Source organism: Grampus griseus (genome assembly GCF_964374135.1).
Source record: "Grampus griseus genome assembly, chromosome: 3".
NCBI classification, from domain to species: Eukaryota; Metazoa; Chordata; class Mammalia; order Artiodactyla; family Delphinidae; genus Grampus; species Grampus griseus.
Genome location: NC_139019.1, coordinates 35358868 through 35386827, shown reverse-complemented (window position 1 = coordinate 35386827; position 27960 = coordinate 35358868). Strand labels below are relative to the sequence as shown.

General features: G+C 42.1%; 1 long non-coding RNA gene across 1 annotated transcript; it reads left to right on the top strand.

Annotated features, from left to right (window-relative positions):
* Positions 1-27834, top strand: LOC309820909. The gene is made up of 3 exons (XR_014296560.1): positions 1-78; positions 335-425; positions 26195-27834. It is a non-coding gene; the product is annotated as an uncharacterized lncRNA (long non-coding RNA).
* The last annotated feature ends 126 nt before the right edge of the window (positions 27835-27960 follow it).

The window sequence follows — 27960 nt, the reverse complement described above, 5'->3', positions numbered from 1 at the left end:
CTTTTATACTCTAAGTGACTGATTGAGGGGATATGCATGATGAAACTGCACCGAAGAGAAAGGCATAGGAGAAATAGGGTAAAGGTTACAATGTTAGTGAGGTCCTGGCCCCCCAACATGAAATTCTCCTTTAGCCCCTATGGCAAAGATAGTGCAACGTGTTCACCAAACTGTATGCATTCAATTCCTGAGCAAACAAGAAAATCACATTTCCCACCAGATGCTCTTGCATCTAGCTGGGACCACAAGACTAGTTCTGGACAATAGAATATTAGTAGAAGTGATACAGCCACTCACGTTTCCTGGATCTTCTACTCTTCTTTTTCCTTTCCAGGAGGCAGAGCCACAGATGGAAGGAGCCTGGATCCCTGAGTTAAAGCTTAGAAGAAATCCACCTGGGAGAGCCACCCAATGAACATCAGAATGTGAGTGGACTAGAAATAAAACAGCTGTGGCTTGATGAAGTTTTAGGGTTGGTTGTTGTAGAAGCTAGTGTTAATGATCCTCAGACAGCAAAAATAGCCAATATTGGAATCCTATTATTAGAGTAACCATGGTGTTTTGGAGCAATAATAATTTCTTTTGCCTTAAGATTTTGGGAGGTTCCTGTTAAAGTGCGAATATAGAAGTATACTATATTAAGTGATTGAAATTCATGATATTTGCTGCAGTCAGAGACACATGAAAAGGCACAGATTTGTTCATTTATTTATTCAGTATTGAACAGGTGCCTACTACGTCCTAGGCAATGGCTAGATGCTAGAGGTACTAACAGTTTTTCTGATTGGTCGTTTGTGAAGGGCTTGTTGATTGGGATAGAGATTTTTTAGATCTAAGTGAGAAACATCCACTCTCTGGGATGTCTCCTTCCTAGTTTTTGTTCCTCAATCACACCCAGGAAGGGCAAGGGAAGAGTTCCAAACTACAAGCGTCTGAGCTTACCCTTTGTGGCACAAGTGGAGACAACTCCCTGGTAGAGAGGCCCTGGCCTGGGAGCAGGGAGGACAGGAAATTCTTGTGCACCCAAGTCGGTAGGAAAGGACTCATTTATGTTAAGATAGGCAAGATAGGAGCCGGGAGGACTTAGAGGGAGCTTGGGATTCCTTGGAATTAGAATCTGTTAGAAGGTCTTGATGTCTAAAAATGATCATTGGTATTAAAATAAGCAAACAAAAGCAGTGCGATTCTTTTCCACCTATAGATATATGTCCTTTGGAATTCTTTCTGCTTTCTTAGTATGGTGGAGATTCTGAATAATGGGGTGAGGGGCTGAAGCAGAATTCTAAAATATCGTGTGAGCAATTTCCATATTTATAGAAAGAGATAAAAAAATCACCTAAGCATTGACATTTGTTTCACTTTTATGCATGAAGTCCTCCTTAAGAGAAGGATGAGTAGCCTTCTCTCAGTTATCAAAGATGAGACTCGAATGAGCTGATATCCTGAGAAAGGGGACAGAACGTTTTGTATCTGATGATACAAGCCCTTATCCAAGCCCTTCGCTTGGTAGGCAGAGTTCCGGAGAAGGGGAGACCAATTACATAAAGAGATCAGGCCTTCCTATGAGGAAGAAATGGGAATGCCCTGGACCTGCTAAAGGTAGATTAGAGAAACCTTTAGGCTGAACTGGAGTCTGCTGACAGGGAAGGACAGCATGGACCCTAAAGCAGACCTTACCAGGAGGACAAGGGATTCAAGACTCAGTGCAGGGGTCTAAGGATTTTGGGTAAAGACTGGTTTCAGGGCAGAGTGTGTTGAAGGCGGGAACCCCTCCTAGATGACACATTCACTCTGGCATGATTTCAAGCCTTTGCAGAAAAAGTGGCTAAGCATCAAAGGGTGGAAGAGCTGAAACCTTGGAACTATAACCCAGAGCAGGGACAAGCAATCGTTAGCTAGAGCAGGGCCAAGAGTGACAGTGGTGCTAGGCGGCTGATGACAGCGTCCAGTTCCCTCTCTCCCTCTTTCATCATTGGATTCTTGGACACTCCTTGTGCTCTTGGACAGTAAGTGGTGTGTATTGTGAAACTGTGAGAGGGGGAGCAAGCAGTGCTTGAGAGGACATGGCAGACATGAAGGGTATGTGAAACTTGGAACAATTAAGTAAGAAAAAATCATCATCATATTTTCACTCACAATAGTTTGCAGGAGGTCGTATAGACCATGTCGGCCTTCAGTATATCTAAATGAAGAATGGGATGGAAATCGAGCCCCTAAGTACACACATGAAAGGAGTATAGGATTCGTAGCTGTGGTGAAACAGATAATTTCATGGGCGCAGAATTTGTGGCTGCCTTTTGAGCCTGGTCTGGCCTGAACATGTGACCAAGATGCATAATACATTAGCAGAACAATGAGATCTGTTCACATATCCAAGCTAGTTTTGAGTTCTGCAGAAACAGAAATCAAACTATCATCATTGCAGTACTGACTTAAAGGAGAACAGCAATTCATTTAAAACAGGTTCTTCAAAACTGGTTAACATACAGACTTCTTTTTAAGGGAAAATATTTTATAGATTTCCACCACTGACAAATTATCTTTACTATAATGATCTGGTCTTTCTCCCTTTCTTTCTTTCCTTTCTTTTCTTCTTTTATCTTGTGCTTGGGGCTCATTGAGATTCTTAAATCTTGAGTTTCTTTTTTTTTAAATCAAATTTGGAAAAATTTCAACCGTTATCTCTTCCAATATTTTCTTCTATCACCACTCCACCCCAGTTAATCCAATAACATAAAATTATGTTGCTTGAAGTTGTTGCACAGGTCACTGACACTCTGTTTTATTTTTTTCAGTTTTTCCCCTTTCCCAGGGATTACTGTCCTGCACAACCTGGTGTCCAATGTCCGAAAATCATTGTTTTATATATTTTTACCCTGTGTTTTAGTAGTTTCCGGCAGGAGGGTACTGGTGCTGGCTACTCCATCTTGGCTGGAAGGTGAATGAACCATCAAGAGCCACTTTCAAAACCTCTCTCAAAAAAAGGAAACCTTTCTCTCCCAGAAGCCTTCAGAAACCTTTCTCTCCCAGAAACCTTTCTCTCCCAGAAACCTTTCTCTCCCAGAAGGCTCCTCCTTCAGGTTCATTAATCATTCACGGTCATGTGTTCACCCCCGTAACTCTGGCGGCACGTGACTAGTTCTGTGCATACTGCTCACACAGTCCACCTGCTTCCAACCCTCCCTGGCCGCCAAAGTCCTGCCTTAGAGAAGCACAGTCTCATCACAGACCCTGTGAGAATTTTGTGCACCGGGAAAAGCCTGGCTACTTGAAGGGTACCCGTGGGACCAGCAGTATGGGTACCACCTGGAAGTCTGCTAGAAATGTAGAATATCAGGCCCTACCCCAGCCCACTCAATCAGAATCTGTATTTTCATAAGATACCTGCATGATTCATGTGCACGTGAAAGTTTGAAAAGTGCTGTGGTTAGATCTCGGTGTCCTTTGTGACTTCTCAGAGTCCTCTCCAGGGTAGTGGTTCTTTAACCCAACAGCAGGTGACCTGGGCAGTTTTGATCATTCCAGTGAGGTGTGTCTAACCATGTTAGCAACATTATGGCTGTTGTTAAGGTTGTGTTGTCAGCAAATGTGTCTTCCTCAAACTCTTCACAACTTGGATTCACAACTTGGGGTCATGCAGGAGGACTTACCTCTGAAGATCCCAGAAGCCTGGCTGCATTGGATAGGCACAGGCTAGACATGAATAGCCCGGGGGTGTGGCCTCGAATGCCAGAGGCACTGCACTTTGCTGTTCTACTGGGGTTAAATCAGGTGGGGTTAAATCCATAAATCATGATGTCATTGTGATCGATACTTTCAGGATCTTCACAGATATCATACTTCTTCCTGTAACAGCTTAGGAATGTAGGCATTATCTTAGAGAATGATGATAGTGATGGGTCCAAAATTTGATTTTCAGCTTTCTCATTTATTAGTTGTAAGATATTGGGCAAGAAGACTGATTTCTCTAGCCCTCACTTTCTTGTAAATTGAAGGGATTAGACTGCTATTAAAGGACTCATATCCCATTAAAAAACCAACCAACCAACTCTAGCTAGGCAGAGTTAGAGTGATACTCTCTTTACAACAGCTGTAAAGGTTGACTGTGCTCATGCAGAAGACACTTTGTATCAGTTTATGAAAACTGCCCAATTAGACCATGAAAATGATAAACATAGACTGACAGAGACTTGGAAAGGACTTTGAAAGACTACTAAGATTATCCTTCCAGAAGCATCTAAGTGATAATCACAAAGGTCACTGTGACCTGGTGAGACAGGCTGTAACTATGAGCCTGACTCACGTGCTCAAAGTCCAGATGCCTCACAGGGACACATTGCTTACAGAAACAGAAAGGAACATATCATGTACTTCTGCTTCTGCAGGTGGTGAGGCCCTAGCTAGACAAATATGAGCTTCGCTGGTTCAGCTTCTTCTTTGTTTAGTGAAGGTTCAGCGATTGTGGCTTGATATGTGATCAAGCAAAACCTGTCAGTTAAAAGCACCAGAAGCTTCTTCTTTTTTTAAAAAAAAATTAATTGCAAAATATTTCAAAAATACAGAAAATAATAGATACTAACAAATACTAACATTTGGTCCTATTTCCTTTAGATCCTTTTCTCTATAGAAATTAATTACACCTACAGTTAGTCACACCCATTCCTATGTTCACTCTAAAACCATGAGTTTGAAGTTCTCTGCCTTTAAAAGTAGAGATTGTGGGCTTCCCTGGTGGCGCAGTGGTTGAGAGTCCGCCTGCCGATGCAGGGGACACGGGTTCGTGCCCCGGTCCGGGAAGATCCCACATGCCATGGAGCGGCTAGGCCCGTGAGCCATGGCCGCTGAGCCTGCGCGTCCGGAGCCTGTGCTCCGCAACGGGAGAGGCCACAACAGTGAGAGGCCCGTGTACCGCAAAAAAAAAAAAAAAAAAAAAAAAAGTAGAGATTGTAATTTGATAGCGGTTACTGTTACAAAAAGAAACATACTCTAAAAAGTCAAAAATTGATATGCCTACACTATTTCTGAACAAAATAATGACTTTAGAATTCTTTAATTTAAATCACCTTCCCCTTCTTCTATTTTTTAAGTATCTTAGTTTTACTTCATTTAAATTCCTCTCTTCAGTTGTCATTATTATTGTTGTTATTTCAAACAGTGAATGAATATTTACCAAAGTATCAATACTTACCAAGTTCTTTGATCCATACTGGTTTTTGCTCTCCACTCATTCCTTTTCTGTTCAATTTCCTCTTTCTAAAGTACGTTCTTTAGTAGTTCTTTCAGGGACTGTTTGAAAACATACACGCTCAAACTTTATCTCTCCTCTTGAATGATACTAGCAGATATTTTTCCTCAGCACTTTCTATTATTTTGTGGTCTTTGTTTTTTCCTGTTGAGAAGTCTGCTTTAGTCTAATTGTTACTTTGTAGGTACTCTGGTTTTTTTTGTTCTGAATACTAAAATTTTCTTATTTTCAATGGTGTTCTGCAGTCTTACCCGGGTGAATCTAAGTGTGCCTTAATTTTTACTTGTTTAGCTTAGTATTCATTGTGATTCTTAAATCTGAACATTTAAGTCTTTCATTGATTCTGGAAAATTCTTATGTGACTGTTGCCTCTCCCCAGTAATTCTTTTCCTTCTTTTGTGACTTCTAGACATTGTCTGAACTCCTCTATCTCAGTAGTTAATTTTGTATACTTCCTGGAGAATACGGATTCTATCCAGTACAGACTCCCACTGATTGCTATCCCCAAGCTACAGATGTTTTAGTATATGTAATATATGCACCTCTTCTCATTTCGTTACCTCAATTTAACTTAGGTATCAAGACACAGGTTTTGGTGTGAAAGTCAAGTTCATATCTGTGTTCCATTTTTACTAGGTGTTATTTTTTTTTAATTTTTAAAAATTTCATTATTTTTTTTTTTGCTGTACGCGGGCCTCTCACTGTTGTGGCCTCCCCTGCTGCAGAGCACAGGCTCTGGACGCACAGGCTCAACGGCCATGACTCACGGGCCCAGCCGCTCCGCGGCATGTGGGATCTTCCCCGACCGGGGCACGAACCCGCGTCCCCTGCATCGGCAGGCGGACTCTCAACCACTGCGCCACCAGGGAAGCCCTAGGTGTTATTTAACAATTTCCAAACCTCAGTTTTAGATTTGAACAGAGGTGCTCAATGGAGATAAAAAGTATGTACTTCTTAACGTTGTTGTGAGGCTAACATAAGATAACATGCGTAGTACTTAGGCTGGTGCCTGGCATAGTAAGCGTTTAATAAAATGGAATAATTTAAAAATTGTCATCATATCACCTGCTCAAGGCAAATCCCTACACCTGTGTTTGGTGTCCATCTCCTCTGCAATTTGCAATATTCTCTTTTTCTCTAGTATTTTCAGCTTCTTCACCTCTACTAGATCCCACCTCACAGACTATAAAAATACCCAGGTTTCTTTACTTCCAAAATAACGAGTTCTATCTCCATCCTGAGATCTCCCTCCAGTTACCACCCTTTTATCTTCCTTTCTCCGAAAGGGCTTCTGCTACATTCTGCAAATTATCCTTCCCAAATCACTTTTTTTTTTTTTTTTTTTTGCGGTACGCGGGCCTCTCACTGTTGTGGCCTCTCCCGTTGCGGAGCACAGGCTCTGGACTTGCAGGCTCAGCGGCCGTGGCTCACGGGCCCAGCCACTCTGCGACATGTGGGATCTTCCCGGACCGGGGCACGAACCCACTTCTCCTGCATTGGCAGGCAGACTCTCAACCACTGCACCACCAGGGAAGCCCCCAAATCACTTTTCAACCAACTTTTTGTCTTTTTTCACAAGCTTAGCTGTGGGTTGTAAAATTCTGTATTTTTTTTTAAGTCTCACTTTTGCACATAGTCAGCCACTTTAATTATGATGATAGAGATAATAACTGTTTTGAGACTTTGCTTTTTTCTGGGCATCAGGCTAAGTGCTTCATTACCATTGTCCCATTTAATCCTCATAGCAATGCTTTGAGGCAGGAACAATTATTATTCCTGTTCTACAGATGTTGAACTTGAGATTTAGAGAAACTGAACAACTCGCCGGAGTCATGTTGCTAGTAAGTGAGGAGCTGGGACTTGAAGCCAAGGTTCCTTGAAACCAACTAATTGGAATCACTAGATGAAGCCAACTGTGATGCCTGCCCTACTTTTAGGATTCCAGCTACATCATCCAATCACAGTCCTTAGTGTTTAAGCCTGTCAGGTTTTCTGATATTTGTAGCCTGTAGTGTCCTGTAGTTGACCTAGGCTACCATGCTCTAAGTCCTTGAAGGGCTGGGTCTCTGGTTTGCTTCTTTATTGTTAATTTGTAATACCTAGCACAATGACTGGAACACAGTAGGTATTTGAATTTATCTTGAATGAAAGAAGAAAGTTTTTATTCTTTACCATTTCAGCACATTTCATCAGAACTATTCCATTCGTTTGAACATTTAATCCAATGATTCTTACTTGAGCAAAGAGGTGGCAGAGCCCCTCTGAGAAGAGGGGCTCATGTCTGGATCACCTGGGAGAACTTTTCAAACCTATTTAGTTTTCCACTGCCATTTTGATTCTCCCCTCTATGGGGCATGTTCTCCAAGTGTACTGACTGAGCCACTGAAAGAAACGTGTTATAAATCTCCTGTGTGTTAGGAGGGCAAAAAACTTTAGAACCCCTGAAAATCAGGTATTGTGTATGCCTGTTTCCACGCACACAAATTTTGTTGTTTCAAACAGATTGTAAGAGCTCATCAGGAATTCCTTCTTCATCTTGGAGAGGTTAGACTCATAGAAAGTAAGAACTGGAAGGGACCTAATATTATAAGAGCTTATCAGGAATTCCTTCTTCATCTTGGAGATGTTAGACTCATAGAAAGTAAGAACTAGAAGGGACCTAATATTATCTGATACACTTTTCATATTTCAGTGGTAAGGAATCTGAGGCCTTGAGAATTTAAGCGATGCTCCCATAGTTGGATCCTTTGCAATGGCCAGCAAAGTGTTAGGCACATAAAAATGTGCTCAATAAATACTCATTATGTGGATGAAAAAATTAGAAATAAAAATCAGATTGACATCAAAGTTGTCCTGCTTTTCTACTCTGCCTCGGAGCAAAAATGCTCTATTTTAACCACGTCCAATCACAAATGCCCAGTCAGAAAACTATTAATTGGACCCATCCTGTCTCTGCTATTCTCTTGTCCTTGAGTTCTTGGGGTATTATTGTAAGATATACTGTATGATCTAGTGCTTATTGTTTTTAATATTTTTCTGCACATTTTTCATATCTCTCTGCATTTTGTCTTCTGCACATTAGATGCTCTGAGAGTATCTTACTTTGTGTTGCTTTGTCTCCCTTCACCACCCCCAATCCTGGAACAGCTGGGATTCTAATAATGGTTAACGAAGTTATTGTTCATTGATCACTGATAGATTCACTGATGCCTAATGTCCGAGTAAAGTTGTTACACAGGTAACATTTACCTTTTTTGAATTGAATACTGTCATGTGGCGTGGTTTTAAAAGTAAATGAGTGAGTGAAGGTTAAATTCTCTTTTAAGTGGAACTGCAGCGAAAAGCACATCGTGCTGACTTGTTCTTCGAGACTCAGAAGTACATGTTTTGAGTGTAGCTCCCTGGTATTCACAAACACGTGATCTTGGTTTGCAAAGATTAGCACATTTGAGAACGATGTATTATTTACTTATTGCACAATCACAAATCCACAGCCTTGCGAATGTTAATATTTTCTGGGAATGATAATAGACTTTGGAAAGATAACGGCTGCAAAAATAGTCAGAAGTCATCCACAGTTTTGGAGCCTGAATTCTCTCGCACAGGAAAAGACCAGCACGAAGAGCCCAGAGTGGCAATAAATTAGCCTGGGAGTCAGGAGATTAAGAGTTCTAGTTCTGCTCTGGTTCAAGCCAGCTGTGAGACCTTGGATAAGCCTATAAATCTTGCTGGGCCTATAGCTTCTCCTCTCTGAAACCAGAGGCTTGAATTTCAGGTGATTGGTAATGTCTCTTCCAGTTCTAACATTCTCTGATTTATTTGAATCAACAACCATTGTGATAGGAAGAACATGTAATGGTGATAGTGTTAGCACTGGAAAGATGGGTTGTAGAATGGAGAGGAATAAACTCGTGCTCTTTTGATAGAGGAGGGTCTTAATCCTTCAACCTAAAAGTTTGAATTTCACAGCATCTGAACTGAATATTTATGTGGTTATTTCACTGTTTAAAATGATTTTGAAGTCCATAGATACGTCCAGCTAAACATTAAATGAGTGAGACCAAGTTATAACTGGATGAGTTTCATAGAGCTGGGAACTTTTCCAACTAATTCTCCATTAGTTGTTTTGTATTCCGGGACCACAAAGACCACATCTTCATGGTCTCCATCACCAAAACTTTGTAATCATTTCTGCAAAGGTATCACCCAATTCAGCCAAAAGTCCACTTGATGTGGAGGGCAGTGTGTGGCTAAGAATAACTGTGGCTTTGTGAAGCCTAGTCTGGCTGACGACTCACACGCCTTTTTTCCTTTTTTTGAGGTTGTGGTTGGTTGCTCTTTCTCTGCCTACCTCTGAGGGTCCTGGGTCAGTATCGTGTGATGAGCGAGCTTGTGAGCTCTTTTCGTTAAAAGATATTGAGACGTACTCTGGCTGAGCGATGGAGGTTTGGAGCGAGGATAAGCTACATATAGGGAGGACAGACTTCTGAAGTGGCTCCACAGAATATTCATGGAAACCCAGGAACGGCTGGGGTGACAGGTTTCAGGGAAGGAAGAACAACAGGATTTGGGAGGCAGAAGAGCCGACAGAGATCTGCTAGCTGAGCTGCCTTGCTGAATCCTCAGCACTGGAGCTTGTGCCCTTCACTGGAGCATCGCCATCGTGTGACTGGGTCATGTTCTTATCTTTGCTTCTCTTTGTGTGTGGTCGCTTCTCCTCTCAAAACAACTTCCTCAGGCTGTTCTTATTTCCCAAGGCAAATTCCTGAGACAGAATCTACCCATCTAACTGATAATCAGCATCTCTGTTTTGGGCCGTGTGCAGAAAAGAGTTAACACAGCAGGCCTGAGACTGCTCTCTTTGGAAAGGCCTGCTTGCAAGATTGGCCTTTGGCTGGTATGTGGGTGTTTCTGCCGTTCTCAAAACTGAGAAGGGTGGTCCTCTGTGCCTAGACTGTGTGCAAACGAGGATATTTATGCTGAGCACCTGCTTTCCTTCTGGGAGTCTGGAATTTTGATGCATGCTAGGCAGAGAGTACAGATGTGACCAGTCCCCAGTAAACATGTTGAATGTTCTGTCTCTACTGGGCTTTCCTGGAAGAAACATTGCACACATATTACTACATTCTTCATTGCTGGAGAAAGTAATGTGTTCAAGTGTGTCCCTTCATAGAAAGAGAGCATAGGAAGCCTGTGCATGGATTTCTCTAGATTCTGCCTGTCTTTTTCCATTAGGATCTGGCTGTGTATCCTTACTCCATCACTGTAATAAATCTTAACCATGAGTCCAACTATGTGATGAGTCCCTGTAGCACATCTCTGAATATGGGGATTGCCTTGGAGATCCCAACACAGGCCACCTCAGAGGACCCAGGCCAACTTAGGTCTTGACTGTCCTTGGGTTAAGAGTTCGACATTGGTCCCATTAATTGCATATGGGGGAGGGGGGGTGGAGTCGTGCTTGATCTCTCCAGCTTATGGAATGGTCTGAAGCAGTGGTTCTCAACCCAGGCTGCAAAACAGAATCTTCTGTGATGACTTAGAAATTAGACCCCATCCAGGATTAATCGGAACCCTGAAATTAGAATCTGTGGGGTGAGCCTGGATAGTGGCATGTTTTAAAAGCTCTCCAGTGATTCTAATGTGCAGCCAGAGCTGGGACTGCTGGCCTGGAGCAGTTTTCCTCCACAGGGCTCCAAGTGGCGGTTTCCTTTGCAAGGTGACTGTAGGCCTGGGAGGCACTGGGATTCATCTGGCCAGCACAGTGCGCATTTTTCACATGAAGAAATGAAGACCCCGTGTCTTCAGGCATCCCCCCAAAATGGGTGGAATTGCTTAGCTGTAATTGGGAACTGTGTCATTTTAGGGGTTCTGCTGAGGCATCTTTATAGCATAAAGTTTATGTTGGTGACCTTCTGTGCTTCCAAACTCTGGTAGAAAAACCAGCAGAAAAAAAGACATTAAAATATACATAGCCAGCTGCAGCAATGTATTGCCATTGACACACAGTCCTGAACATGAACTTCCACAAAATCGCTCTCTTATGAAATAAACAGTCACATGTGTTTCTCAGGGTGATTCCAAGATCCGTGTTAAATTGTTTTTCTTGATTAGAGAGATTCTCACTTTGTCTTTAGAAAAGCTGGTTGTCAGGAAAGCCCCAGTGGGTGGTATTATAGTGACCCTTCCGTTCCAGTGCAGGGAGCCCAGCAGCTGACCTTGGAGTACGGCGGGGTGGGTTCCTCACAGCCTCCAGCGCCAAAGCTGCTGCACGAACAAGCTCCAGCTCCCTGGAGCAGCCTTCATTCGGTACATCCGCCTTAATGCAATGTCCTGCTCACGCTGGACGCCTGGCAAATATTTGTTGAGTTGACCTGAGGTGATAATGGAACTACGGGAAGAAAGAACTGCTGCTAACCGGTGGGAGCTCACCGCCCTCCCTCCCTGTTTTCCGTAGAGCCCAAGGCTCTTCCATAAAGTGCCACTTTATGGATAAAAGCAGTTCTTTTCTATATGGAAGCAGCCTTGGACTGCGTGTCCTTAGGAAACATCCTGATGCCAGGTTAGGATGGAGTCTTTTCTTTGTGATAGCTGTAGAGTATTTGTAAGAGACCTTGAGTACCTATGGCGCCCTCCCATCCCCCTGCACGGCTTCCGATGACCGTTGCACAGTTGGAGATAAACAGGACTTAACTTCAGCCTCCAGCCTCCGCTTTGGAATTGATATCTTTCTTACCCACACATGCTGTGTATTCTCTCAAGCTGTTTACCTCCCCTGCTTTAGGAAGGGGCTTGAAACTCATTCATTCTAAGAACTTTGGGTTTAAATACCGTCCTGAGTTTTTGCACTTTAAGAACCTCAGTGAGCAAAGCTTCAGGTGGAGGAGGTCGCTTTTGGGGGTAGTGGTGGTACAGGGGCACTGAGGCAGTGACTTCCGGTACCCTTGGCAGTCTGGTTGGAGTCCCCTCCTGTAGGCTATAGGCTGACCGCATCATGGGGTGGCCTGGCTCTGACTCAAGACATGTGGGCCTGGGGCATCCTGACCCTTAGAACCACTGCTAAGAGCACCAGCGGAGGAAACCCCTGTTCTGCCACCACCATGTCGTCTCCAAAGCATTTCGTTTCGCCATTCCATTTTGTTTCCCTTTCTGCAAGCTAACCAAGGCATCTGGCAGCTGCAGTGCAGAGTCAGCAGGAACAGTTCTGTTTTCTCTTTGCCACTGGCACCGTCTCAAACTTGAACGAGTTCTCAATCCCCAACTGTGCTTTTGGAAGTCTTCCAAACGCAGGGAGGCTGCTAAAAGACCAAGAGTCTTAAAGCGGCATGAAATTCTACACCAAGAGGCCTGAAGAAAGGTATTCAAGTGAAAACACCATGAAACCAGAAAACAATATTCTTTTTTTTTTTTTTTTTTGCGGTACGCGGGCCTCGCACTGCTGTGGCCTCTCCCATTGCGGAGCACAGGCTCTGGACGCGCAGGCTCAGCGGCCATGGCTCACGGGCCCAGCCGCTCCGTGGCATGTGGGATCTTCCCGGACCGGGGCGCGAACCCGTGTCCCCTGCATCGGCAGGCGGACTCGCAACCACTGCGCCACCAGGGAAGCCCGAAAACAATATTCTTATATGTGGGGTGCTTAAATACCCAGAAACAGAACTTCATAAACAGCTAGTAATGAAACTATACCAAGCATGAAAAAAAAAAAGCAGACTGTAAAAATAGCATGTGCAGAATGACTTGTTATAGTAAAATACAGGCTATATAAAATATACAGACCATTTATTGTTTGTTTACTATGTGCCAGGCACTTTGTTAAGTGCTTATATACTGTACTTTATTAACTGACAAAAACCCAGGAAGGCAGTTCTTATTATCCCCGTTTTATAGATGAGAAAATGGAAGCTCATGAAGGTTCCAGCTTGCCCAAACTTGACCAAAGTCTTGTGGGAAAAGTCCATGCTCCATCAGAATATTTTGAACCATTACTATATATATCTGCAAGGATAAATCATTGGTGATAAATCATAATATTGGTTGATAAAGGATGAATGATTTTTATTTTCTTCATTTTGCTTATGTATATTTTCTAATTTATCTCCAATGAACATCTTTTCTTAACAGAAAGTTTTTTTTTTAAATGAATAACTTATACCAAATACCAAATAGTTTATAGATGAGTTAAATATATTTACTGTGAAAGGATGATTAAAAATTTTTGGGAGAATTCTCTTTATTCCTTTCATGAAACTATAAAGACTTCTAGTTATTAGTTTGCTAGGGCTTCCATAACAACGTACCACACAGGCTGGGTGCCTTAAACAATAGAAATTTATTTTCCCACAGTTCTGGAAGCTAGAAGTCTGAGATCAGCGTATTGGCAGGGTTGGTTTCTTCTGAGGGTCATTGTCTTTGGCTAACAGATGGCAGTCTTCTTCCTGTGTCTTCACGTGCTCTTTCCCCTGTGTGCGTGTGTCATAATCTCCTCTTCTTATAAGGACACCAGTCATACTGAATTAGTACCCGTCACCCACATCACCTCATTTTACTTTAAGTATCCCTTTAAAGGCCCTGTCTTCCAACACAGCCACATTCTGTTGTGCTGGAGGTTAGGACTTCAACATATGAATTTTGGGGTTACACAGTTCCGCTTGTAACAACTTCCATGATAGAAATGTTTGACCTAAATAACTCAAGAAATTAAATTAACACCAGTGATGAAAACAACATTAGCCGAAGTTTGAGGGTATCCTGTGTCTTTTACTCAAATACTTCATTTGTGAAATAATATTTTTAGAGTAAACCTTATAAGACTTTCCCAAAGACTCCAAAAAGAGCCAAAGAAAGGTCTAATGATGATAATACAGATGTGCAATTGTCATACAATAGGAATTCAAACTCCTACAACAATCATCATTAAATCATCTTTATTAGTGGTCTGAACTTGTGACTCTGAAATTTCTCTCTTCCACATTTCATGAGACATATGCATCATTTTAGCTACATTTCTAACCTCCAAGTGATGAGACATAAATTCTCAGGCTGCTGTATCTGAAAATGCCTTTCGTGCATTTTGTTTTCCCCTAGTCGTTTGCAGTGATGAATGGTTCATTCAAGCTTAGGAACAATGGAACAGTATAGCAATGACCTCAGAGATGGTACAAACTGAAGGGAAGAAATTCCACTCCCTGCCCCCATCTTTGACAAGATCAACAAATTGTGTATACAGTATTAGGACCAGGCAGAGGATGGGCTCTTTCTCCAGAGTCCCTGATGCTGGTGGTGACTGGCCAGAAAGGAAACTCTGAATGAACCTTGTTCTTTTTCCCCTGTGGCTTTTCCTCATGCCTTTTCCACTAGCTTGTACACTCTCAGAGGTCTAGACCTGCTTCCTACCTGCCACCATCCACTTCACTCTCTGGCTTTTCCTATCGCCATCTCTGCCTGCCAGTTGAGTACTGTCTATCCAGCAAGGTCTGGTCAAGAACCTCTTTGGGAATTCATTTCTTTGGGAATGCCTTCCTGGACTGGACCTTCAATATTACTGCCTTTCTTAGATATTTGTAGACTTGTCTAGAACGTAGCTCCTTGAAGACAAGGAACTCTTCTTGTCCCTAATATGACTTTATCTTAGTAATGCTCAATAAATAGGTACTAAGAGAATGAATAAATGAGTGAGCCTCAGATAATGGGGCCTTTGCTTTTGGCAAAGTTTCTGTATTAGAAATATATTGCTATATGACAAATGACCCCAAAACTTGGTCACTTAACATAACAAACATTTATTTTTTCTCAGTTTCTGGAGTTAGGAAGCTGGGAACAGTTTATGTGAATACCTCTCCCTCAAGGTCTCTCTCAAGGTTGCAGTCAAAGTGACAGCTGGGGCTGCAGCCTCATCTGAAAGTTCAACAGGGGGAGGATCTGGTCCCAAGCTGGCTCATGCAGTTGTTGGCAGGATTCATTTCTTCGCTGGCCATTGCACTGAGGGTCTCCCCCAGTTTCTTGCTACATGGACTTTTCCACAGGAAAGCTCGCAGCATATCAGCTGGCTTCCCTCAGAGCTAGGGAACCAGTGAGAGAGGGAAGAAAAATGGAAACCAGAGTCTTTTTGTAACCTAACATTGGAAGTAACATCCCATCACTTTTGCCATATTTTATCCCTGTCCCACCAGCACTCAAGGGAAGGTAAATTACACAAGGCCATGAGATCCAGGAGGAAGGGATCATTGGGGCCTGCTTAGCAGCTGCCTGTCCCAGTTCCACTCTCAACAGGCATTTTTACTTGCTGCACTTGGTACTTTTCCCTCTAGGCAGTGAGTTTTAACCCCATAAAACAGGCTTCTGGGGGACCCAGCTCCGGGCTAGGTTTATAAATGCAAAGTCTGAATGAATGACTGTTCCTTTAATTTAAAAAGGCCTCAGAAAGATCCAGACATTTGCTCCTGCTCCTCTTTCATTTTCGTGGCATTGACTGGGCCTTATCTTGAGTGATTGGCCTGGATTTTTCGCTTTCTTTACTCTTTACAGAATTATAGGCCGAACTATAATTCTGGGTTTCTTGTTGATCCATTACCCTTGTAGGATTTCTCCCACCATGTCACTATGAAGGCCATTATGGTTTCAGACTGACCAAACTTTTAAAGTCCATCCAGAAACCAAAAGGAGAAAACTTTGATTTTGTAGAATGCCATTGCATGATCTTGATTTAGGTTGAGAGGATTTTTAGAGTCGGGGTAAGAAATACTTATGCTCCAAATATCAAATTCCGACCACCAGTTGTTAATTCAAAACTGAACAGGGTCTGCCATATTAAACATGTAATATTCCATTAATGTAGACAGTTAGCAGCTCTTACAAAAGGACCAAAAGTACTAGAACTGGACGTTGAAGACTTGGCTCTTAAACTTGCTGTGTGATGTTAGGAGAATCATTGAAACTTCTGCCTTGGAGTCCCTATATAAAGTGAAGCTAATAATAGTGAGCTTACAGTATATAATTTATATCCACCAACAGTTTAAAAAAACTGCTTTCCGTCATCACAATTGGATAATCTATTTTTAAAAGATGACAATCATGTTGACTTTTTTGATATATGAAACTAGTGGCATGAACTAATGTTTTTATTTTTAAATTTTATTTTATTAAACTATAGTTGATTTACGTGTTAATTTCTTCTGTACAGCAAAGTGATTCAGTTATACACACACACACACACACACACACACACACACACACACACATATAGTTCTCTGTGCTATAGAGTAGGACCTTGCTGTTTATAATGTTAAGTTTTTGAAAAAGTTAATCAAAATATGGAGAGGCCCATGCTACTAATGGTTAAGAACAGAGTCTACAGAGCACAACTTTCAAGTTTGAGCCAACTTTCTAGTTGTATAACTTTGGGCAAATTACTCAAACCCTCTAGGCTTCAATTTTTCTCACCTGTAAAATGGGATAGTAATAGTAACTTTCTCATATGATCAATAGAGGTTAAATAAGTCAGATATAAAGTGCTTAAAATGGTAACTGGTACATAGTAAGTTCTCAATAAAAATTAATTTTCTTATGTGCATATGAATTACAACAATATGTGAGTGCAAGCCTTTAGGCAAACAATAGAAGTAAATTTGGAGGGGCTATAGTTAGGCTATATGTCATTTGTGCTTTTTAATTTTCTGTAATATTAATAGCTAACACATATTATACACATGTAAAGGTAAGACATTATCTAATTCTCATGTCAATCTTGTGAAGTAGTTACTATTCCCATTTTCAGGGTGTAGAAACAGACAGAGGTTAAATTGTCATTTTGCCAATAGCAATGTGGAAGGGATGGAACCCAAACATTGGTTTGGACTCAGAATATGTGTTTTTAATGTATTTGCTATGTTGCCTTGTATAATGATGCAATTTAGTAATATTAATGAACAAATTGTTATTGAGTGTTTGCTATGTGCCAGCCACTTTCCTAGGTACTGAGGCTGCAGAAGTAAATAAGACGGCCATGATCCCTGATTTTAGTGGGGAGACAGATAATAAACAAACACATAAATAAATACCTAGAAAAATCCAGAGTATGAGCTGTCCCATGGATTAAAATAAGATGAGGTGATGGGTAACTGGACAGTTATTTATTTATTTTTTGTATATATTTAAGTTTATTTTTTAAATTTATTGAAGTATAGTTGATTTACAATGTTGTGTTAATTTTCTGCTGTACAGCAAAGTGATTCACATATATATATATACACACACATATTCAGATATATATATGTGTATATATATATCCACACACATATATTCAGATATATAGGTGTGTGTGTATATATATATCCTTTTTATATTTTTTCCATTATGGTTTATCACAGAATATTGAATATAGTTCCCTATGTGCTATACAGTAGGACCTTGTTGTTTATCCATTCTGTATATATATATAAAATCTTACATCTGCTAACCCTAAACTCCCACTCCAACCCCCCTGCCTTTGGCAACCACAAGTCTGTTCTCTACGTCTGAGTGTGTTTCTGTTTCATAGATAAGTTCATTTGTGTCATATTTTAGGTTCCACATTTAAGTGATATCATAGGGTATTTGTCCTTCTCTGTCTGACTTCCTTCACTTAGTATGATCATCTTTAGGTCCATCCATGTTGCTGCAAATGGCATTATTTTGTTCTTTTTTGTGGCTGAGTAATATTCCATTGTATATATGCACCACTTCTTTATCCACTCATCAGTCAGTGGATATTTAGGTTGTTCCCATGTCTTGGTTATTGTAAATAATGCTGCTGTGAATATAGGGGCGCATGTATCTTTTTGAGTTATAGTTTCGTCTGGATATAATATAAAATTTACCATTTTAACCACGTTTAAATGTACAGTTCAGTATTGTTAAGTATATTCACATTGTTGTGACCCACAACACATATTTTGCAGGAGTTTGCAGGATGGGAATTCTAACCTGATTGCTCACAACAAGGCCTTCACTCGTGGGGACTCAAATCTCAGAACTCATGAGACATTTGCCCTGGTGGCACCCTAGTGAAATCAGAGATGCTGGACATACCACTGCAAACCCCAATATGTAGCAGTGTGTGGCTACTTAATTGATGCTCAGCTATTTAGAAACATATAAGTAAATGAAGGAATACAGCCAGTTTTTTTGCTAAGCAACGTTTACCATTGTATATAGACTCAGCTCTTGTGGTATCAGTATTGGACTAAATGATATTTTGTGTGTAGGTACAAAATGGCCAATGTGCATCCTCCAAGGGCTTAGGAATGCCAGAGAAATTGATTGCAAGGCTGTTTGCTGGACTTTTCTTCAGAAAAAAAGGAACGTATTGTTTTCTTTCCCTATAGGCCTCTAACTGCTAGGCATAAATTTCTTCTCAGACTTTCTGGAAAACCTCGCCCTTGGACTAAGATGAAAAAAAAGAAAACTCCAGGCTTTTCTTGGAGTAAATGCAAGTAAGATTTTGACTGAACTCTTCAGCTCCAAGGAATACTCTGTTCACTTTTATCAAAACACATGATTACCTGGCCTCGGGCCTGAGGGGCTGTGTCTGGGCTCTGCCAGTGGAAACCCAGAAAGATAGGAGCCTGCTGAGAACCTGCCAGAAAGTCAGTTATGTATCTGTTTTCCCCCAGGCTGTCACGCCAACTCACAAATTCCTTAATTTAAATATCTTTCCCTGACACAAACACAGAATCTTGCTAAGACTCTTGACTCCTTTTATCAGTCACTTCTTTACTTTTCATAGTGACCCTAAATTGCATTACTTTAGGAAAAACAACTCTCCCTTTTCTCAAGACAACAACCCACACATAGTAAGTAATTATGGTCACCAAGACGGCAAGGTGTGAGTTTTAAGTCTCCCTTGAAAGCTAGGAGGGTAGCTGTGAGTCTGGCAACAACCTTACAACATTTTCAGTTGAGTTTGACCCATCTTCCACTTTCAAACTTTGCTGGCCAAGTGGATCAGTGGCCTGTCCCAGGTCCTTTTTGAGCCCTTGGGCTCCTGCAAGAAGAGGGCTGATGGTTGAAAAGGCAGAGATTGACCTTTGGAGAAGCTTTTCTGCACTGTCTAGGCTGCACACTGCCCCTCTTGCTGCCTTCCAATCACTGTGCACTAAAGTGATTTTTGAAAATCCAAATCTGATCATGTTACACACAAACTCCCACAGGTCTACACAGCCTGGCATGGCCTGGCCCCCGTGCACGTCTCCTGTTTCATCACTTACCCTCCGCTCCGGCTATCCAGACTCAGTTCCTTCCGTCAGCCGTGCTCCCTCCCATTGACGGTCTTTGCACTGCTCTTCTGTCTTCCTCCAGCTGTCTCTGCCCCACTCCTGTGCCTCATTTGGACTGCAGCTCAGTTGCTACCTCCTCAGGGAAGCCTTCGCCAACCCTACGGACCAGCTCCTTTCCCTGTTTTCTACTGTCTGCTACTGAGCACTTGACATTTGTTCTGCCATCCGACTATAAGCTCTATAAGGGTAGGAATGGGTTTTCTTCTGCTTTTATCTTTTTTGCTTGCTTGTATATCCAGTACATAGGAACAATGTCAGCACTTGGATGCTCAATAACTGTTTGTTGAATGAACAAAAAACACATTGTAAGGACAGTGACCAAGATACTACAAACATGGTGTCTTCCCTTCTTGGGATTCCCTGGAATTTTTGACATACTTTACAAAAAAAAAAATGCCATTTCTGGGTAGTAGAGGGAAACAAATCTTATTTGTTTTGTGAGCAGAGCTATAAAGAAAGCAAATTGCACCCAACCAACAAGTGACAGGAAACCAGGTGTCTGACTAATTATTTCTGGTCCTTTTTACTGGTCAGTTTCAAAGCAGTTTAGCTTAATGAAACATAGTAGATACTTACTGAGGAACTTTTATGTGCCAGGTATTGGGATGGTGGCTGCAGAGGATACAAACTGAGTAAGACACACTTTTGGCCCTTAGGAGTTCATAATCTGGAAGGGTGACCAAAAAATAAACAAATAGCTGGAGTAGAGGCAGAATATGGTTTTAACACCAAGAGCGGAAGGTGTCAAAATAGTGCTGTGAAGGATCTAAGGAGGGAAGGATTTCCTGGTCTGCCAATTCCTGCATCAATCCCAGGATGGAGGGGGTCATGCGGGCCAGCCTAGGCACGTGAAGAAGAGGCAAGACATGAAGGTCACTGTGGACAGTGCATTTTCTCTCCCAGCCTTAGGGCATCCATAGTCCAGTTCCTGAGGTGAGGGTAGCTTGTTAAGATATTGTGTCATTTGATAAGACAGACAGAAGGCTATGTGTCATGAGTTCTTTTTACAAAGTTGTTAGGCAACAGAAAACTGGCCATAGTGGCGTAATCAGGTGGAGACTTATTTTTCCTCACATATAAGAAGTCCAGGAGTAGGCAGTCTGGGCTGATGTGGGTGCTTGAGAAATCATCAGGTTTCCAGCTCCTTCTAGCTTCTTGCTCCGGGCTCTGGGTGTCGTTATCCCCAGGGTACAAAAGGGCCGATCCACTGCAGGCTGTTCATTGGCATCCCAGCAGAAGGATAAAGAAAACAATGAATGCTAATAAATGGAAAGAAAAACTTCCCTAGGGATCCCCAGCCGACTTCAGACTTCCCCTCCATCTCATTGGTTAGAACTGTGTCATACAGACACCCCAGTGGCAGGATTGGCTGAGAAATGGAGGCTTTCTTTGGTTTCTGTCTGTCAGTCTGAGCACAGAGCAGCCTAAGGACAGACCCGAAGGAGGAGGAAGGACCTGGATGTCGGATCGGCAGGTAGTGGTACCCGCATAGCTGGTGCTGCTACAATTCTCATTTTACACATGGAAAAACCCTAAGTATTGAGAGTTAAGTCACAGTTGCCCAAGGCCCCTAGTTAATAAGTAGAGAAACTGGACCCAAACCCAGGCAGTCTGATTCCAGAGCCTGAATTTTTTTTTTTTTTTTTTGCGGTACGCGGGCCTCACTGTTGTGGCCTCTCCCGTTGCGGAGCGCAGGCTCCGGATGCGCAGGCTCAGTGGCCATGGCTCACGGGCCCAGCCGCTCCGCGGCATGTGGGATCTTCCCGGACCGGGGCAGGAACCCGTGTCCCCTGCATCAGCAGGCAGACTCCCAACCACTTGCGCCACCAGGGAAGCCCCAGAGCCTGAATTTTTAACCCCGTGCTAGGATTTGAACTGGGGAGTAGAGGGAAAGGGCCTGTGGGGCAGGGGGACGGTGTTGACAAAGTGGGGAGGACCAGGTGAAGCTGTAGAGCTGGATAGGGGAGCCGCACCCAGGAGTGGTGGCAAATAAGGTGAGAGAAGTGGTTTGGCTTCATTCCGTCTGCCTGGTTAAGCCTTCAGGGTCATGAGCCTCGTCAGTCCTGAGATTGAAATAATGATGACATAAATAGGCAAGTGTTGGCAAGAAGTGAAAACCTTGTCCAGAAGGCAAAATCCAGGTCAGTGACTATGACCAGGGTCAGTACATTGGGAGATGCCAAATGTGGGCAGAGCCAGAACCCACGGTTTGTGGCAAATCCAAGGTTGAAGCTGGAACACGCTGAGAAGCGGCAGCCAAGGTTAGGTCCAGCCATGTTCTGAAGGTTCAGATGCCTCATGGTCTTAAAGATATAGGAGCTGGAGGCCAGGGTCTGGGTCTGATGGTTTGGGGTCAGAGGGTTGAAGAACTGGAGCCCTGGTATATTACATACCTAAGGCCTGATTCATTTTATGGCAATATTTGTCCATTCCTGCACCTTTGCAACATTGTTGGCACGTTACTCAGCACTAACTTTCAGCCCCTCTAGTTAAACACAACATTCAAGAGGCTGTGATGACCCCAGACTGTGACAGCACCAGAGCACGGCAGAGGGAAGTGTTTTCCATTGAAATGTATTACTTTCAGATATTAGCTTCACCTGTGTTATCTCCCAGGGTAACTGGAGTGGGAACCCAAAGAGAAAGGTAGAATTCAGAAGGAGGGAGCTGGGCAAAATGGTAACCTCATCAGCTTTAGACTATGTACTTTTCTGTGCAGTTCCTGAGTGCAGAGCTTGTACCGCGAGAGTTCAGGTTCATGTGGGGAGACTTCACTTACAATGTGGGAGGCTCCATGAGAGAACATGGAGGGGCGAGCTCTCGGAGGGGTGAGCTCTTCATTCTACAAATGTTTGCGGAGAGGCTGGAAGACTGCTGAAGAGAGAGGTTTCAGAAGTGTTCCTTGTATGGAGTGTGAGGATGGAGTTTGAGGGTTTCAAATCTGCATTTCTATCACTGTACAGCATATGCTCCTCTGAAACTAATCTGATTTTTAGACTCCACGTGGTAATCTGAGAGCGCTTCTGTCCTGAGTCAGGTGGCAACCAAACGGTAGGAGGGATTGCAGAGCCGCCTTCTGCCTGGTACCAGATTCTTCTTCCTCCAATAGAAAAACCTAGCAGTTAAAGTATTTTGGAAAATAGTTATGATGACTATTCTCCAGCAAACAAGAGCGTGGAATTCAGCTACAGGTGCTATGCATTTGTTTAAATGCACCAAGCCTCCGCATGTATGTGCCTAGTAAAAACACGTATATGTATACACATATATACATCCATACGCATCTATGAAGAAAAGTGAATTCATGTTTATTGTAGCAGTTAAGCTCTTGAACACTGGAACTGTTGAGTTTGAATCCCAGCTCCTCTGCTTTTCCAGATCTGAATCTGGGGAGAGTTACTTAACCTCCATTTGCTTCAGTTTCCTCAACTATAAAGCAAGGGTAATAGGCTGTTGAGAGGATTACATGAGCTATTACCTTGAAAAGCCTTAGGACAGTGACAGGCACACAATAAATGATAGCCATTCTGTTATTGTAGACTTCTTAGCCATCATTACAGTAGACTTTTTAGCCACCACTACTATAGACTTCTTAGCCATCATTACTATAGACTACTTAGAAAAAAGGACATAAGCACAAAGAAGAACTAAAACACCCTTATACTAAAGGAGAACCACTGTTAATTCTATGTTCCCAGTCTTCTTTCACGTGCTCGCCTTCTGTTTACTGTCACTCGAGTCACACTCCAGTGTCCAGGGTTCCAGGGCATGTGGGCCTGCACACACAGACGCGTGCACACACAGGCATATACGCACACTCACACCTTTTTATGCTTCTTGCAAAGATTAGACTATGTGCTTTCATGGTTAAATAACCCTGCACAAGTATGCATTCAGGATTAAGCTATGCACTAAAAGATCAAAACTTACTTTAAAAGTTATTATGGAGTCATGTTTCAAAAAGAACAAATATTTTGCCATTTTTCCATTAATCCTCAAATCGAGGAAAGTGTGTGTCCTACTATTGGCTGCTTTGTTGAGTATATATTTGAGTTACATAAACATGAAAGACCTTAGAACTGAAACATGCCTCATTTATACAACCCGTGTTTCATTTCAAAAGGGAAAGTGAGTGTATCACCAGCTGTAATTATGAATTCTCGGTGAATTGCCAATAGTTTTTCAAGGAGCTAACACGTCCCTTTTCCCACCTTGTTCTGCTTCTGTTGTCCTCACTTTCCTTCTCCATGTAGAGAAGTCAGGTGGGCCTCTGCTTACTTGTTTATCTTTGAGAGGGGTGATCTCTCCCTTCTCTGACAGTTTGTGATTTTAGGCTCCTAGAATGCGGTAAAGAACCATAGATACTGTTATACAGATCAGAAAGCTGGAACAGAGGGTGATAAAGTCCCAGTTTCCAGGGAGAACTAGGAGTGGGTATGTCTCCTGTTTGCTCTCTGTCCTCCAGAAGGAACATTCTCTACCCAGTTTCTTCACTTCATCACATGATGATTCCCACAGGCCCAGAGGCCATATGTCTCATCAGTGAAAAACGTCACCCCATAAGTACATGGTAGATGATGTGTGATGATGACAGCATGGCTATTTATATTCTCCACAGTTCTCAGTCCTAAGTTTCATCATCTGACCCTCCAGGCCTCATTTCCTTCGGCGCCGACCTTGCTGCAGCACTGAGTAACTGGGAATGGCCCCCTTCCCTCTCTGATAACCATTTGCTTTATCCCAGGCCTTTCTGGAGACAAGGAAGATTTTATTGGGAGGACTTAAGGCACAGAGGAAGTGATTTTTGTGCCCTTCAAACTAAACCATATAGATGATTAATTACCTGTCTACAAAGACAGCTGGTTCCGAAAACAACTGCTTTATAAAATAATTTTTTTAGAATGACATGACTGCTTGTACCAGCACTAGAGGGTTAATAATGGGGCAATAAAGGAGAATTTAGCGCTAAATATGAGTGTTGGCCTTTAACAGCTAGGATGGTCCCATGCTATCAGCATTACATTGAAAATAAGTTGTAGCAAAACCTAGTCTGAAAATGCCAAGGGAAACTGAGGTGCCATGCTTCTAGGTGGTGATTTAAGGATGTGAGAAAAGTAAAATCCCTTCTGCACTTAGGCTTATATTGCTAATAAACCAGAATTTAAAAGATGCATTCATGTATGTTGATACATAAAACAGCAAAGAAAAACATAGAGCAGGAATACGTTCCTTAATATACAAATAATGTTTGTAATAAATTTAAAAAGATTAATAGTAAAATAGACAAATGGCATGAACTGGCATTTCACAGATAAGAGAGTACGAATGGTCAACGCTAGAGGCTGAATTGTCTTCTCCCAAATTTGTATATTGACGTCCTAACCCCAGTACCTCAGAATGTGACTGTATTTGGAGATGGGGCCTTGAAAGAGGTAGTTAAGGTCAAATGAGGTCATATGGATGGTTCTAGTGCGATATGACTGGTGTCCTCATGAGAAGTGGAGATTAGGAAAGAGGCACACATAGAGGAAGACCATATGAAGACACAGAGAGAAAATGGCCATCTACAAGCCAAGGAGAGAGGCTTCAAATGAAACCAGCCCTGCTGACACCTTGATCTTGGACCTCTAGCTTCCAGAACTGTGAGGAAATAAATTTCTGTTATTTAAGCTGCCCAATATGTGGTACTTTGTGATGGCAGCCCTAGCGAAGTAACACAATCAATAAACTTACAAATAATGAAATAAACTCAAATTAAACAATAATTTGACAGTGGAAATAAGTACTGCCATGTACTTTTGGGTGGGAGTATGATTTGGTATACTTGGAAGGGCAATTTGGTAATAGCATTCAAAATTTGAAATATGCATTCCCTTTCACCAGCAATTTTACTTCAAGCAGAAATTATGTGTCATTCACAAAGATACATATAAAAATATGGTCAATTAAATTTTTTTTTTTTTTTTTTGCGGTACGCGGGCCTCTCACTGTTGTGGCCTCTCCCGTTGCGGAGCACAGGCTCCAGACGCGCAGGCTCAGCGGCCATGGCTCACGGGCCTAGCAGCTCCACGGCATGTGGGATCTTCCCGAACCAGGGCAGGAACCCGTGTCCCCTGCATCGGCAGGTGGACTCTCAACCACTGCGCCACCAGGGAAGCCCCAGTTGAATTATTTTTAATGAGCATTATACAAAACTACCTGGTCTGAAATTATTACACTTACTTGGCTATTCTTTCAGAAAATTCAAAATATTTGCTTTAAGATTCTATGATAAAACTCTTAATATTTGAGAAATCATCAACACAAGTCCTGGAAGACTTTTTGGTATTATGTAAACTGAAGTGGCAAATTAAGACCACCAGAAAATTAATGTAGATTGTCTTGAAATATCCATCTAACTGAGATATTTCAGTTTTTGTAGAGTTGAAATGTTTTATTTATTATCTTTTTGTACAGTTGAAATGTTTCAACTATACAAAACTGGCCTCTTTGCAAAATGGATAGCATGGTACACGCACAACAGAAAGCTCTCTAAGTTTTAAGGAAAATGGGCGTAAAAGGTTTTTAGCAGCTAGTCTAAGGCATTATTAGTGTTGAGAAGGAATTCATCAGACTGACCTATGTTTTCCATGTCTAGGATATGTGAAGAAATGAATATTCACTTGAGCTGCATTGGCAATAAGAATTACTTTGGGCTGTATTTTGGAGAAACTGCAGACACAGGAGAAGCTCTGAAAACTGAGAAGTTATTCTTTTGTAAGGGATATTTACATTTATAAGGGAAAACTTCTGTAAGGGTATCTCCCTCTCTGTAACAAGAGGGGGAGGATAACCGAATCTAGAAACTTATCAATGGAGAAGACAATGACCTAAATCTGTGTAATAACCTTACCCTCGTTTACTGTGCTTTCCCCAGTAGCCTCCCATAACTAGCTCCCAACACCTTCTTTTGCCTTTAGCTGGAGGTGGTATTTAAGGTGGTGACTTGAGCCGTTTCTGGGAGTTACTCAGTTTTTCTGAGTATCTCCCATGTATACAGGAGGTACACTTGTTATTAAACCTCCGTTTGTTTTTCTCTTGTTGCTCTATCTTGTACTACAGGGGGTGTTTCAGCCAAGAACCTAGAAGGGCAGAGGGAAATTATTTTTCCTCCCTTACATGTCATCTGGAGGCTATGTGATGCCCCCTTGCTTCTTGTATGTTGGTGCCAATTCTCTGTCCTGTGAGGAGCTGCAGGTGCTGGCTCTGGTTTAGACAAGTTTTTTTAAAATTAAAAAAAAATTAATAACATCCTAATTCAAAGAAAAATTCTTCTGATGTCTGTTACTCTCTGTGCTCAGTCCTGCATGAAATTTGGCACTCTATGTAGTTACTCCCTTAATTGCATTCATGTTTGATATATCAAACAGTTCTCCGATCTGTCAACTTGAGAGCTTGAAGAAGAGCTCCCCGCAAAGCATATTTCATATGAATCTCAAAGGCTCACATTACTCCTTACCTAATCCAAACTGCTGGTCCATGCCTTCCTCTGGCCATTGTTCTTAGTTTGCCTGCTTACTTTGAAAGCATCTCATTTTTTTCCTGGGTACCCCTTGCATAGTCAACGGCTTACCTTTAAACATGGATGCTCAAACAATCTTATACTGGGTACGATGTATAAGGTGAGGTCTAGGGCACCTTCTTGTACATGAAAGTGGAGGAAGAATAATTTAGATCAAAGGGTCCATTTCCCAAAATATTGGAAAAGTCTTCATTTCCCTTTGTATGTAAAACACCACCTAACAACCAAGTTAAGGGGGTTAATATTTTATATACGCCCTTCATATGGTAATGACGCTTTTTAATAATTTGAGATATCAATGTTTTACAAATGTTAATGGATCAATGTCATATCATCACCTGCTGTAGCTAATAAACTGATTTCTAAAATCACAGTTCATAGTCTTTTTCTCTTTTAAGTATATAATGAACTCACAGGTTCTTAGGGCCCTATTCTCCATGGAAGTCACCAAGACCCCTAAGAACCTGAGAATGCTTATTAAAAACAGGGATTAAATAGATGCATAAACCTTCTGGGGGAAAATGATAAGGATGTGGAAGAATGAGACAGTACGAAGAAAGATTCTTTACTCCAGGGCTGGAAGTTGCGGGAGATGAGATCATTAGGATAAAGTTCAATTTGATAGGATATAGTCAGTAATCTTTTTTTTTTTTTTTTGGCGGTACGCGGGCCTCTCACTTTGCGGCCTCTCCCGTTGCGGAGTACAGGCTCCGACGTGCAGGCCCAGCGGCCATGGCTCATGAGCCCAGCCGCTCCGCGGCATGTGGGATCTTCCCGGACCAGGGCACGAACCCGTGTCTCCTGCATCGGCAGGCGGACTCTCAACCACTGTGCCACCAGGG